At 35.7% G+C, this 15542-nt stretch overlaps 1 long non-coding RNA gene across 1 annotated transcript in view; it reads left to right on the top strand.

The window, feature by feature from the left end:
* Positions 1–2058: 2058 nt before the first annotated feature.
* LOC311582823 overlaps positions 2059–15542 on the top strand; it is a 58898-nt gene continuing 45414 nt past the window's right edge. The window contains exons 1-2 of the long non-coding RNA XR_014774257.1: positions 2059–2135; positions 15061–15122. This is a non-coding gene — a long non-coding RNA (uncharacterized lncRNA). The remainder of the gene's footprint in view (positions 2136–15060; positions 15123–15542) is intronic.

Here is a 15542-nt window from a genome sequence, read left to right as displayed (position 1 = left end):
GTGATGGCACAGAAATGGTCCTCTTTTCACAGAAACACAAAAGAAAAAAATGAAAGCATTAATAGAAAATGAGAATTTATAAAATAAGGGTTCAGTGAGCTCAAAGGCATCAATAATGTAATTATAAATATGAAAAAATAAATTTGAAAAATTAAACTAAATATCGAAGATTTATGAGATATTAAATTAGTCTAGCACAAGTATTGTTAAATGTATGATTAAACATACTAATAACAGAAAATAAATACTACCATGATTATTTAAACCTGCCCATGAGCAGATTCAGAAGGCTAGTGTAACTGAAGAAAGTTTGATTGAGAAGTTTACATCTTTGCACCTAGAGAATCAGTAAGTAGTCTAGAAAATATGTTAAAACTTTAATCAAGCCAATCTATTAAAATATTTCAAAAGCTTGTGATTGTCAAAACTACAGTTTAAGTATACACATGCATGTGTATAACTGGTTGTTTACAATTATGTTAACTTAGGCATGCCATTTTTAAAATACGTTTTATTAATTTATTCATATTACATCTCAATTGTTATCCCGTCCCTTGTATCCTCCCATTCCTCCCTTCCTCCCATTTTCCCCTTACTTCCCTCCCCTATGACTGTGAGTGAGTGGGACCTCCTCCCCCTGTATATGCTCATAGGGTATCAAGTCTCTTCTTGGTAGGCTGCTATTGTAAGCAATAAAGAAAAAAATGGTTTCTGACCTCAGAACCTTTTTTGGGGGGCTCATAGACAACTTTCAGTGTCTAACCTTTTCTCTTTACCCAAAAGCTTATGCTCAGATACAGCTCAGTGTGTTCTCCTTTCTGCCCCAGCCGAAAGAGAACAAGAAAACAAGCAGATCAATTTGGGTGTCAGTGCATTTCAGTTAGCTGAGATGAGAGGCTGCACTGAACTGGTACCCTGGGACTCAGCTATTTACACCTGTATGGATTCTGGAAGAGGAGACTTTCGGATTTGCTGCCAGAATCAAAGTGAAGTTAAACTAGAAAAGATTTTTTTTTTCAAACCTAAAGAATGAGGCCATTACTTCAGACCCGAATCTCATTGCTATTCTTTAAGGGATAAAATTGTAGCAAATGTGCATTTCTCACCTGGCCATCTTCAACTGGGATGTGCAACAGCCTGGGCTATTTATCATGCAATTGATGGAGTTTGATTCTTCTGTCCTACCACAGCTGAGGATTGTGAACACTTAGCTAAACAATTTTTCTGCTGACAAAAGTTTATTCTTAGTTATTTAAGAAAGTGACTTCTTAGAGCTATTCTAAAGCTTGTTTGAACCTACAGTCCAAAACAAGCTCACAGTGTTTGAATAGATGAAGTGAAATATGCCTATAGCAGCACTTAAGTGCAGTGTTTACCAATCTATTCTCCTCTTGCTGAGGAGTCTTTCATCTGTGAAGTCTCCACTGGGAAGCTCTGAGAGAAAATGGCCAATAATCACATAATGACCGCAGTTCAAACACATGGCTGCCTCCCTCCAAGTCCAGGAAATAATTGTGTGAAGTGCAGACTGAGGTGCTTCACTTAGAAGACATAGGTCTCCATCTCAATGCGTTCCAGAAATCTTCCTGTTTAATTTTCTAACTCCTATGTAGAAAAGACATTATCAGGGGCCGGATGAAACACACGGAGAAAAAGAATATTAGCTGTTACCACATTTCTTGCCTAGTCTGGTTAGTTTGTCATTTTATGTATCATCCATGAGGCCTTATTACAAGTTTGTAGGTTCAGTGCCAGGATTTTTCTGTGGGCTTCTCAGAAAATGTGACTTAAAAAAAAAAAAAAAGCATTACATTTATCGTTGCATGGGGACTGGGCCGCCCTCTCATATTGCTCATAACTGAATGAGTCACGCTGTTTTGAATCATCCATTTTCAGCATTTTCCCCTCAAAAGATTTAGAATATTGGTAACTTTCAAGATTCAGAACAGAAACTTCCTCTACGGCAGCAAAGCACGCTCTTCCCTTCCCACAGTGCCCTGCGCTCCTGGGCATGCGCCCCATCAGGTCCTGTTCTACCCTCTACTTCCTGTTGCCCGTGGTTGGCCCTGCCCCCTCAACCCAGAGGAAGGACGGTTTCGCTGTGAGTTCTTTTGAAGTTGGCGCTAACTTAGAAAGTATGCTGGATCTAATGCATTGTTTTGAAGTCCACGTTTGTGAAGGTCTAACTTTTCTCATCCTTTAGTTCTATTGTGAAAGTTTTTAGACATTCATTTATTTTCTTTGTTGATTCTGAGAAAACGAGGGAAGGATAATTTCCTTCTCGCTATGCTACATTTACCCCCAAAACTGTAAATTTTCATTTAACTCAGAACTTTACATGTTTCCCTATCGCTTAAAACTAAAACCTTAGCGAGACTATAAAAGGTAAAAAGTCTCTAATTTACAGTATCGATTATATTTATGTTTTAAACTGAATGTTGTAAATAAGTATCATTGTGTAGGTGTGACTATTGTCAACAGACACTTTGAGATACTCACAAAATATAATGGCATATATTTTTTAGTATCTGCTTCATAATAAAGTGATCTTCTTTAGCTAGTGGATACCATTTTTACTTCTGGGTATATTTTGAATGTATTATCTTATATAAATATAATTTACTTGTAGTATTTTGTATCAGTACATTCTTTTTTAAATTATTTTCTTTCACTTTTCATTGAAACATCCCCCCCCCCTTTTTTTTTCTAATATAGAAGAAAGACATTGCAGAGACACCAGGACAGGAGAATTAGAATCCAAGCTGCCAAGGTCCTGCTTGTTTCAGATTGCTCAGTCATTTGCTTGTTTGGGAGTTTTAATGAGGAAAATGATGTGGGACTCTTAGTATTTTGTGAGAGATAAATGAGTAAATGCATCTAAAAAATCCCTCGAGAGGTGTTGACAATAGAAGAGAAGCAGCCACCGCTTAACTCTCGTTCCTTCCTGAAGAAAACCTTCCATGAGACACCAGCAATGACTCACACACCTGCAGCAACACTTTAGATGATTTTAATTCACCCCATTTATTTAGAACATAATAGTCTGAAGTTAAAAAATAATGCATTTTAAGAAGCATTTAACTGTTTCTAAAGTGTTTCTGTGGATTTTGTCTTCCCCGTACTCCACAATTGATGTAAACATTATTTTTCCTACTGTTTCCTTCCTGTAAAAAAATAGAATCTTTGAAGGATTAATAATTGTATAACTTTGCCCTGGCTCTAGACATGTTTCACAAATATTTTCAGAGCATTAAATGAATGTGAAGTTACTATGACAACATTCTTTATAAAAGGAGAATAAATGTAAGCAATATCATAGATGCATAACTATGTACTAATAAGATCAATGGTTTGGTAGGCTATGTAAAAAGATGTAAAAGCAGATAAAGTTCCATTTCATGAATAAACAATACAGTAAAGAGAGACATGAAATAAAGTATCAAGTACAAATTAACTATAAACAATGAAAGGTGATTGCATGGAAGAAAACTGACCACTATCTGTTTTTATACCAGGTATTTTCTTTCTTGCTTTTTAAAAGTTTATTCTTTTCACCTGATGAAGCTTTTGTTCCAAACAGCACATTCAGCAGATTACCACCATGATCAAACAGATCAGAGTGGGGCTGCATGGGCAGAAGTGCAAGCACAGAATCTTAATGTCCAATTTTGCCCTTCACCAACCAGCAGCATTCTGAAGGAGTCTCCACAGAGTACTAGAGATGAGGGAAATAACTTCTCTATCAATAGTACAAAAGAAAGGGAATTTAATGAACTTTATAAAAGTTAAAGGAATTTTAAACTCATTAAACTTGCACAGCAATCTTTTATTGTTTCTTATGAAAAAATCCTTGGGAGTAAGAAACTGCATTTCAATATTCTCTTGGGGAGTCTACACTCTATATAAATATGCACATCTCAATAAAACATGTAACAATTGTAGAAACTGTTTGAACATGTATATTTAAAAGGATATGTAGATGAAATGAAATAACTGAATCTACAAATTTAATTATTCCACACAATTCGTAAAACTATCTCTTCAAAGTCAAATATGTGCACAAACTTCTTAATATCTAAAAGACATTCTGAAGTTACTCATTCTTTCTCGCTCAGGTTACAGAGCTAAGATATACCCGTTGAATGTTCCTATATTATTTCTCCTTAATAGTGTTCCTGTACTAGGAAAACAGCTAATTAATTAGCATTTTCATTTTAAGTATATTTTGGTATTTCTCAGTAATGCTTGCCAGAAGAACATGTATTTATTTTATGTATTGGCATATTACATTCATCTGAAATTAAGTAACCTTTTTTGTTTGTTTTGTTTTAACCTTTTTCTTTATTCTTACTTAATTTTCGTACCCATTAGCATTTTTTTTCATTTTTTAAATAAATATTTAATTTATTCAGATTACATCTCAATTGTTTTTTCCTCATTTGTATCCACGCGTTCCTCCCTCCCTCCCACTTTCACTCTATTCCCCTCCCCTAGTTCTATGACCGAGGTGAACCTCCTCCCCCACTATATGGTCGTAGGCTATCTATCAAGTCTCATCTTGATAGTCTGATTTTCCTTTCTCTGAGTGCCACCAGGCCTCCCACCATGGGGAAGTGGTCAAATATGGGACACCAGAGTTCATGTCTGAGTCAGTTCCCACTCTCCACAGAACTGTAGAACATTAACTAACCTTCTTAAACACAATTTTGACATTTTTTAAAGCCTTACAAGCCATCCCTTTCATAAATATTAGTTTTCAGTGACAGGTGAGCAGGCTAGAAAGGTAATGGAGACAATCCTTGGTGGTTCTGCAAGCCTTTACATGAATCAAAAGTCTAATGCCAGGGAGAAACCAACTGTATGTTAAGCTGGAGTGGTACATCTTATTTTATTTTAAATAAAAGAAGTTATTGTGGTAATCCAGTCTCTACCAGGAAAGAGCCAGGTCTCCATGTTTTTAGTAGCTGTGGACTTAGCAAATGGATGACAGCCTGAGAAATTTGTAGACACCTCACATTTGCTGATATGGACTCTCGTCTTACACACCAACAAGAAATTATTATCGTGAGTTTTTTGTACTTACAAAATCATGTTAATTAATTTATTTCTGTGGCAATACACTGGTAAATGTCCCTCAAGAAATAAATGTAAATATTCCTTAGATATTCAAATTCGAATCATCACCTCCTCCTCTTTTGCCTCTCTGCCTCCCCAGTCCAGGCTATAAAGGTGTGAACAGTGACCACATCCATCATCTTAGTAGTTTTACACCAAGAATTCTTTCACCAAGAATGAGTTTGTGTATGTTCTCACATCTTATTAAAATGCACTAAATTCCATGTTCAGTCACTAAATTTATCTACCTCATTTGTGACCTTTACTTTTACTCTTCTCATATTTTTTTTTGTATCCATTTTTTTAAAGAACGTTTGTAAAATAGTCCAGTGCCTTGGCTGCTGATGCCTGAGAATCTTAGATAGACAGATATACACATAGAAGAGGAGAGAGGGATATGGAAGGGAAAGAAGGAGAGGTAGAGAAAGACACAGAGAGAAAAGAGAGAGGGGCAAGGACAGGGAGGGAGGGAGGAAGAAAAGATGTAGGAAGGGAGGAAGGAGGAAGAGAGAGAGAGAGGGAGAGAGAGAGAGAGAGAGAGACAGAGAGAGAGAGAGAGAGACAGAGTGAGACTTTGTGTTAAATTCAATAATAAACATGGGGACACAAACAATCTTGATGTATTTCTTGATGAGTCAGCCTCCTATTGAAGGGGCAGTTAGTTGATTTCTCTCACCTTTGTCTTCTAACACTCCACCGTAACACTACTTTAACCCATCTACTTTGCCTTTGAAGATAGACTCAACCAGATATTTGACAATGTTTATTGAAACAAGCGTCCACAAGCTCACATGCATCTATCACACATTTTGTCTCCATATTAATAGATTTGGCTTTTTCTTCTGTCACTACAAAAGCCATTTTTTCTACTGTTTCCTATCTCCTTAATCTATATAAAGAATTTATTTAAGCAGGACATGGTGGTGCATGCCTATAATCCCAGCACTTAGGGAGAAAAAAAAAAAAAAAGGCAGATCTCTGTGAGTCAGCCTGGCCTACAAAGCACTGCCAGGACAGCAAAGGCTACACAGAGAAACCATGTATCAGACAAACATACAGAACTTACTTCAAATTATTTTCTTATGTGGTGTGTGTGTGTGTGTGTGTGTGTGTGTGTGTGTATGTGTGTGTGTGTGTGTGCCCTTTCCTAATATATACATTTTCAACACTAGTAGGTGAAGATCAGGATTAATAGGTACTATTATGTAAATAGTTTATAAAAATATAGCATATGGAAATATAGGGCCACAAATCTTTAAAGTAAAATTGAAGTTGTGGTTTTTCAAAAATCACTATGACATGCTAAGACTGAGCTTAAGAGTAAGAATTAAGCTGGTGATTAGATAAACGACTGAATTCCTCAACTCCTCATCCAGTATTAGTGCAATAATCAAATTTTACTTCTCACATTATTTTTCCCTTTCTACATAAATAGAAAATAGCAGTATGTAATTCTGATTCTTTCTTTAGTCCAACAATATGTGTGTGTGACTTATTCATTTTATTCATACATATAACCCCTGTAGGTGGATATAGTTTACTCTACTTTACTATATAGTTGTTCACTTTGGGTCTGTTGCTGTGATAAACACCATGACTAAAATCCCGCTGGCAGGGCAGAATTTCCTCATCTTCTGTTTCTAGGTATCAGCCTATCAATTACTGAAGAGAGTCAAAGTAAAAACTCAAGAAAACACAGGCAGGGGCCGTGCATTAAAGCTGCTTACTGGCTTGCATGCTTATCTCTCTTATAAAGCCAAGGCTCAATTGTCCAGGGATGCCATTGCCTAGGGTAGGCTGGGATATCTCCTGTGAATTCATAGTCAGGAAATTTCCCCTGAAGACAAACCCGGAAGCCAAACTGATGGGTCAGTTTTCTCAGCTGATATTCCTTCTATGAAGGTGTGTCAAGCTGACAGCCACAACCAGCCATCATCACATTTATACCCCAATGTATGGATTAGTTTTATCCAAGAACTCAGGGTTAGGTTAATGTGAGATGCTGAAAATAGAAATGTTGAGTTAGTCATTGAATACAATTGTCTGAAGATCCTGAGTGTGTTATCCTGCAGGTATACACAGAAATACTTTTGTGATACTGTGGCTGATCTATAGAATTTAAACTTATGACTGATTTGCATTCTATAGCATATTACACAAGCAAAGAATTTGTGTTTGCAAAAAAGCATACTGATATTTCATTTCATTCATGGATACATATCAAATATATATCTTACATTTTTATCAAACTGCAAGACTGTTCATAACTATACTTATTATCCTAGCTGAAAACCACTCCCATGCCCTTCCCATCTAGAAGGGATCATTGAATTCTCAACTACTCTGTACGTTAGGATACAAATGCGATGGCTGTAAGGCTCAACAGAGCTCTCCAATGCCCTGTCATTTGCCTTGTTTTCTGACTCTTCCTTCTGTTTCTTCACTCTATCATTGTCTCTCTCTGTTCACTTGCACCATCTCTGTATTTATTGTTTCAACTTCTAGAACTATCCTTTCACCAAACTACTAACATAATTTATGCATCACTTCACACCTACAGAAAAAAATCTTCTGTTTTGCAGTCTTTCGTTGACCACCTTGATAAAGATGTATCCACAAGCAGTATTATCCCCCTTCAGCATACTTATGCTGCTTTTCAATAATTTGTCTTCTTTGCAACCCACTACTTTTTCTTTCTAGGTTGTATTATTCATAAATGACAACAATTTTGTGTGCTGATTTTATTTTACTCTAAATGAGGACATGCTAACCTTTCATGAAAATGATATTGGAAAGGTGACAGTCATGTAAATCTTGTGAAACAAAGGAAGTTACCTATTGTTTATTAGATTTGAAATCAGTGATTTATGTTATAAAAACTTAACTGAGAATATTCCTGAAAATTTAAAACAAACAAGGGATCCTTTCTTCCTGATCTAAGTTATACTGAATATGGAGTTGATTTATTTCTTTGGGAAATTCCTTAGAGAGTAAGTCCCCTACAAAGTATGGGCTGTGATAGTCATGGACATTGTAAGGGAAGCATTAACAAGCACAAGTAGCCAATTCAATTAAAAAAATACAACAGATGTGTCACAGTTTTACTTCAGTCTATACATTTATAAAATTAATGACTAAATTCATTTATTTTTTCCACGGTACAAGACTTCTAAATAATTCATTTTATACCAAAATGTCAGTGACTTTAAACTTTCTCATGTCCATGACAATACTGAACCCATCAGGGAGGTACTTAACACTTTTACTGTGAAGATGCCCAGTATTTACAGTGTGAAAATCATTTACAAGATTTGTTACATTGGGTCATCAAGTTAATGTTTATAAGCAGAATTTTCTTCATCTGAATACCAGTGATAAGATGTGTCAATGAATTTCATTTTAAACAACATAAGTTGAATATCTACACTATGGAAAACACCTTTACTAGGGAAGGTGTGGTGTTAAAATGTAAAAAAGTGTATTGAGAAATTATACAAACTAAGTTACTGTAAATGATCAATTCCAAAACAAAGTGCATGCTGGCTGCTACCATTCTTCATCTACTTTAATGTTATTTTGGGCCTCTTTCTTTGAGTCTACTTTTCTTCTGGACATATCAAAAATTAACCCACTTGAGGCTTTTGGCATGAGGATCACATATATGCCTATGCTACAGAACAAGTTCATTATCAGTCCTGACAATTTACAGTAATGACAAAAGAGAAAGAAAGAAAGAGAAAAGTTTGTAATTTATTCAGTGTTATGGAACTTGAAATTAGTACACTTCACTTTCCTAGTGAGTTTTATGCCTGGGTAAAATACCTAATCTACACATAAAGTTATTCAAATAATATTAAAATTTACTATGTGGTGACATTTTTATGGAAACAACTAATATGTTTAGAGGGGATAAAGTGCTAAGCAATTAATGATTCACCTATTTATTTTAATTATTTAATTAATACAAATCAGAACTTATGAGAAGAGAACATTCTATTTAAAATGAAGGAGAGAAAATGATATTATATGAGGGTGACTATAATTGATTAGGAGGTGACAAGAGGCTTATATGAAATGCAGAGATAAATGCTAAAAACATGTTTTATGTAATCCTCTCAATAGGGCAGTAAGGTTGTCTGTTAGTGCCTGGTGGCTGACAAGGATTTTGAAAGGAGAAATTTCTTAAGTCTCAGACCTGCCATGGGGCACCGTATTATCTATGTAAATTTTAGTATGTTCATTAACATGTGTATGCCTTATCAGTAAACGTAGAAAAGTATCACATCGTAGGTTATATTATTGGGACAATAGAAGTAAAATAGAAGTAAAAATACACCATTAAATAAATGTTTTATGTTAAGAACTGAATGTTGACTCATTGTTATAAGCACAAAATTAGTGATAATAATATGTTATTAAATCAATTATTAGAAAAAATAAATCAATTATTAGTAAGTTAATAAATGTTAATAATTATATTATTAAATTATCAAACAAACCATATTATTAAATAGTATAATGTTCTTAAGTAATATAGTAGTGATACATTATGTTTACTTAATACAAATTTTATATTATATTATCAATATGATTATTGTTATTGTTATTATTATTATTTCATGACTCCCTGTGTGAATGGGTATGAGGGTGATTGTGTGCTTTGTGAACATGCCAGAGTGCACCATAGCAGGCATGTAAGATCAGAGGACAAATTGTAGGAATACCTTTCCTCCTTCCACAATGAGGATTCTGGAGATCAAAATCAGCTCCCCATGTTTAACAGCAAGTGGCTTTATCTGCTAAGCCATCTCACCACATCAAGGCCTATAATATAGAAATAACAACCATGTCTTAAAGGAAGTTATCAATGCAATATGTTCCTTAGTGGGGTAGGGGGCAAATTGTGGATTTGATCTTTGACATACTTGACCCAATGTAGGTGTTTCTCTATTTTGACATTGCTTTATTATTATGGTTTTAAGCCCTTTTTATAAACATAGTAAAAAATAGATTTTGTCACAAGACACTAATATGAGAGCCAGATTCTTTCTCTGATGAGTTGTGAGGAAAAAAAAACCCAACAATAAAACAACAAGATCAGATTATTAATAAAGAACAAGCCAAGCATTATGAAAATGAACAAATAGTAGCTCTTTAACCATATTCACAAGTTTGACTAGAAATGATGGGGAAGCTGCACTTGTTATTATAGAGTACTATCAGCGGATGGGCGAGGTGTGACCTCATAAGCAGTGGAGTGGCAGCGAAATGTGACCTCATAAGCACTGGAGTGGCAGCGAGGTGTGACCTCATAAGCAGTGGAGTGGCAGCGGGGTGTGACCTCATAAGCAGTGGAGTGGCAGCGAGGTGTGACCTCATAAGCAGTGGAGTGGCAGCGAGGTGTGACCTCATAAGCAGTGGAGTGGCAGCGAGGTGTGACCTCATAAGCACTGGAGTGGCAGCGAGGTGTGACCTCATAAGCAGTGGAGTGGCAGCAAGGTGTGACCTCATAAGCACTGGAGTGGCAGCGAGGTGTGACATCATAAGCAGTGGAGTGGCAGTGAGGTGTGACCTCATAAGCAGTGGAGTGGCAGCGAGGTGTGACCTCATAAGCAGTGGAGTGGCAGCGAGGTGTGACCTCATAAGCACTGGAGTGGCATGACTTCCATATTGTCAAGGGAAAAGAGATTCAAAGAAATGTAAAGAAGAGGTGGCACATGGCTGGAGTTTAAGCGCCACAAATATGTATCTAACATTTTTGAGAAATTGATAGACACTGATAGATTTCCAAAAGCAGATATAATAGAAGGGATTCTTTTTTGGGGGGTGGGTGGGTGGAGGGGAGGGTAGAGCTGACCACCACTGTCATGCAGTCTGATGTCTTTTAAGAGTATTACTAAATTTGACAACTCCAATTCCAAAGAAAGGACCTCATGGCTCAGATATGTTGAGCAAAAACACTCACTCCAAGTGTTTCTACAAGGATTTACCAGTTAGAATTATATGTGCTGGAATTATGCATCCATCAACTTACGTAGCTAACGCTGATAACAATAACCAAGCAAGTAACTGTTTTAACACACTTAAAAATGGTAAACATTTGTCCTCATGCCTCCTTATCTTCAGACCACTATGTGAGGTTAATAATTGGACCTGGAGAAATTCCTGAGTTTCATATGCTCAGGAGTGTGACACTTTGTGGACTGGACCTTAGATACTGACCATGGCCTGTCTTGTGCCTGAAAATAATGAAGAAATGTAGGACTTGTCAGAGACACTGTCACCTGAAAGATCACCACAGAACATGAGAGAAGTCTACAAGTAGAGTGTGCACTGGGGAAGAGGGACAAATGAAGGCCTTTTCATCCGTAGAGCAAAGATTTGCTTGGAAGTCTGGTAAAAAAGACAGTGACAAAGAAACAGGAGCCTGACATGATGCTCAAGTTTTGATCCAGGAAGCCAGGAAAAATAGATTCACTTGGATAGAAGCAGTGCTGTTGTTGACAGAGTAGAAGACACAGTCATACAGCAGCTACAGTCAGTAGTAGATACTTAAGTTTATTACGTGGTTTAGAAATAGCAAACTGTCAAGGTACCTCAGATTATGAACCCTGGGTGCTGGAAGAACAGTCTTTCAAGTTAGAATTCAAGTGCTGTGGATGCTCAGTGTAGCCCTATGCACCAGGTGCCCAAACATGTGCAGAGTCCCTCAGGACTAGACTTGATGGCCAGAAAAAAGTAATGTACTGCTGATTTATTCCACAAAGATTCTAGCTTCCCAATGTCTCGTAGAAACCACGGATGAGGGAAGTCTTTGTAACTGTTGCTAAAGCCTGGAATAGGTATTCAGGACAAAGCTACATAGACTGTGTTTAATGCATTCTCAAAGTACTGTAGATGTTGGAAGAGATCCCCTCCCTGCTCTTCCCAGGACACACTTGACAAGATGCTCAAGGCTTGGAAAATCTCAACTGAAAAATTAAGGATTTATTCTTTTTCCAAATTAAAAATAAAAAAACAAAGCAAAACAAACAAAAAAGAATATTTGCTCTTACTGACATTTACGACAAAGATTGATTTTTATTTAGAAACTGGGAGTGAACTTCTCCTTGGAAGAATTCTTTCCAAAGTTACTTTCATTCTTATATTCTCATCTATTGTCTGTAGAGCATGACACTGTCTCATTTTTGTGCACAATTCCACATACCTTTCATTTCCAAGCACCATAACTTAACACAGGAAGGCTGAAGGTACTTTATTTAGATGTTTTGGGATTCTTATGATCAACTCCTAATTGAAAAGGCACTGTGCATCCTTTTAAGTTCATTCCTCACACAGCAACAACCAAGTGTTTTGGAGTTAGTAGCTGTGTACCCTTCTCCCCTGACCTCCATACCTTCCTATGCCTGGAAACATCAGACTTCCTTCTGATGTGAACTCTACAGTGTTTGATTTTTGTTCCAGAAGCACATACATCCTACTTTTCTAGGGATTCTTTAAGTTAATAACAAGGATTCTGTAGTTCACACAACAGATGTTTATTTCTCAAAGTTCTGAGGACCGAAAGTCTAATATCACGGTGTGACTAGGCTTGCTCTTTTGAAGCCTCTTTTCCTTGGTTTACAGGTCAACCCCCTTGTTCTCTCTGCACACAATGCCGTGTGTAGAGGACCATTTCTGTCTCAGTGTCTTCTTGTAATGGTCTAGCCATGGTGTCGCAGACACAAGTGTGCTCTCACTTGATAGTAATGACCTCCTTATAAGACAGTGACACTGAGTGCTGTAATTGCAGCACATGAGTTTTCAGGTACATGAATCTACATAACATTTCAACAAGCTTACAATGAGGAAGATATGCTTTTGGCTCTAGATTATACCATGATTCCTTCTCAATCTTTCTGTGCTCTATATGTGCGGGCATTTATTGACATCAGTTAAATATTCATTTCCTTATCATTAAGGATGGTTTACCTACTCGAGCATCCTTTCTTCCCCCTTTTTATACCTCTCCTGCACATATTAGATGGTCTGAAGTATCTAGTCAATTATTTAAGCTTTTTCCCCCCTGCATTCTAAATATGTTCTTAAAAACTGACTCTAACCATATTTTACAACCCTATAAATACTCTGAATTGGAAAGCAGCAATTTTGTATCTCTTGCTGACTAACAGCTGGATATGGGTCTACGTTTTGAGTCATATTTCCTCTTCCTGCTCCTTTTTTATGAGCAGATAATACCGAAGCTCCAGAAAAATGGATAATGTTCCTAATTCACATAAGTGTGACCAGTGAACCAATAAGCCTTTCTCTTTTAGGACAAAGCTGACCGAATTTGTGGAATGGTTTTCCTTCATTCTCTGTTTTCTAGACATGCTTTCTGACAACTGAACAGCTTCTTTTCCATTGCAGTTTCCACCTGTTTGGTGTTCACTGTCGTCTGGTACAACATTGAACCAACTCCACTACTCATAACTAATAATCTCTAAAACACAGGTTCAAACACCATCTAGGAAGCCACAGCATCTCCTATCTTTCTCTGGTAATGTCTCTGGATCTGTAAATAGACTTGCCAGCTTCATGGTGGAATCTTGCCCACACTCCAAGTGGGGGAATAGATAAAAGTTGAACTCTATCTGCCTATTTAACAGAAAATGCCCCCCTCTCTCCTCTTACTCCTCTTTTATCTTATATCCTTTACTTTTGTTACCATAGTATTTATTTGACTGATAATCTTCCATTATCACAGAACAGGATGCACCCCTGGGCAGAACTTTCACTTCTTTGGATCGTGACTTTTATAATAATGCTGATCTTGAAATCAATGGGTGGATTTCTAGGTTATTTTATTGTTAGAATCATATTTCTTTGTTCCAGGAATTGAATTTCCTTAATATTATTTTTATTTTCCACATAATGAATCATATTTATCACTGGATATCATGAACTGCACAGTCAATGTTTCCTAATCAAATATATGCCTTGGATGGGAGAGGAGAAGGCTCTAAACCAGAGAAAAATAAAATGGGAAGGTTATTAATTTTCATGAGGTATTATTATATAAATATGAAACTAAAACTTGTGCCCTGAATAAATATATATGTACATGAGTTTTTCAAAGAACTCAAGTAAAGCACATGATTAATTTAAGACACCACTAAACTTTAAAAATGATCATTTCAAAAAGCATGCATTCTACTGGTTTGTATTATAATCAACATTCTTACTAATGCATTTCATCAGATATAAAAATTATTGTTGAATATAAAATATGCAATATAATATTCAATTTAATCATCTCTAAGATTTTCTTCCATACCCAATGCCAATTATTGTAATAATTATTTAACATAAATTTTTCTTTGGCATTCTGAAAATCAACCACATGTTTTTCTTGGTTATTTTTATATTGTCTATTGAGCATGTTGGAAGTCAATTTTTAAAAATGAACTGGCATTAAATTGACAACAGCTTAAATTCTAAAATAGGATGTATTACAATTTCACTTTTGGCCATGTTTTTATTGGTTCAAATTAAATCTGAAAAAAATTTAAATTTATGTAAAAGGGTAAACCCCATTTGGTTCACTACATTTATAATAATAAAGTAATTATCATTGAATATGTTATACTCTCCAAAAATACCACAATTAATATTTTATTTTTATCATAATGCAGTAAAGGCTTTATTAGTGAAATAAACATAAATGTAATATTTTGACAACCTCTCCCTAATTAGCTCCCAATTGTAACAAACACAGAGGAATTTTATTATAATCATTATTATATTTTCTTGTAAATATTGACAGTTTCAGACAACAATGTTTTATATCACTATGTATGCTATAGGCTCAGTATTGATGAAGAAAGTATCATTTCAGACAAGTAATTGTCTGACAGAATCCAAAACCTTTGATTGACCAGGAAAAATATCATTTTTGTTTTATAGATTTAAAAAACAAAATACATATAATGAACACAGCTACTTGGAGATTGGTTCATCATTGAATGGTAAGCAGAAACTGATCACTAAGTGTTATGATGTTAAGTTGCAAATGTTCTTTATGAATTAGAAATATTTTAAATTAATCTCGTGCCTCTATTAAAAATTCTTTACTCTTGGAAGTCTGAAGATTCCCAGGGCTATTTAGTTAGGATGAAGTTTTAAAGACATTTATGGAATGTGAAGATAACTTGAGGGGTTTTTAAATGTTCCAAGTTGTGTTTTCTTATAGAGAGGTGATTTTGAAGTAGCCAAGAGTAACTAATTTGGGAATTTCATCAAAATTTTTACACAAGTTTTATATGTTTCTGCATGTACTGGCAAGATATTAAAATGGTGACATCATTACCTGTTACATATTACCTATGAGGATTATTTTCTCATTTAAAATCATTTATTGTAGCTTGTGCAAAGGGAGATTCATTAAG

Source organism: Acomys minous (assembly GCF_964271855.1).
Source record: "Acomys minous genome assembly, chromosome: 14".
Classification (NCBI taxonomy): domain Eukaryota; kingdom Metazoa; phylum Chordata; class Mammalia; order Rodentia; family Muridae; genus Acomys; species Acomys minous.
This window is presented reverse-complemented; position numbering and strand designations above follow the sequence as displayed.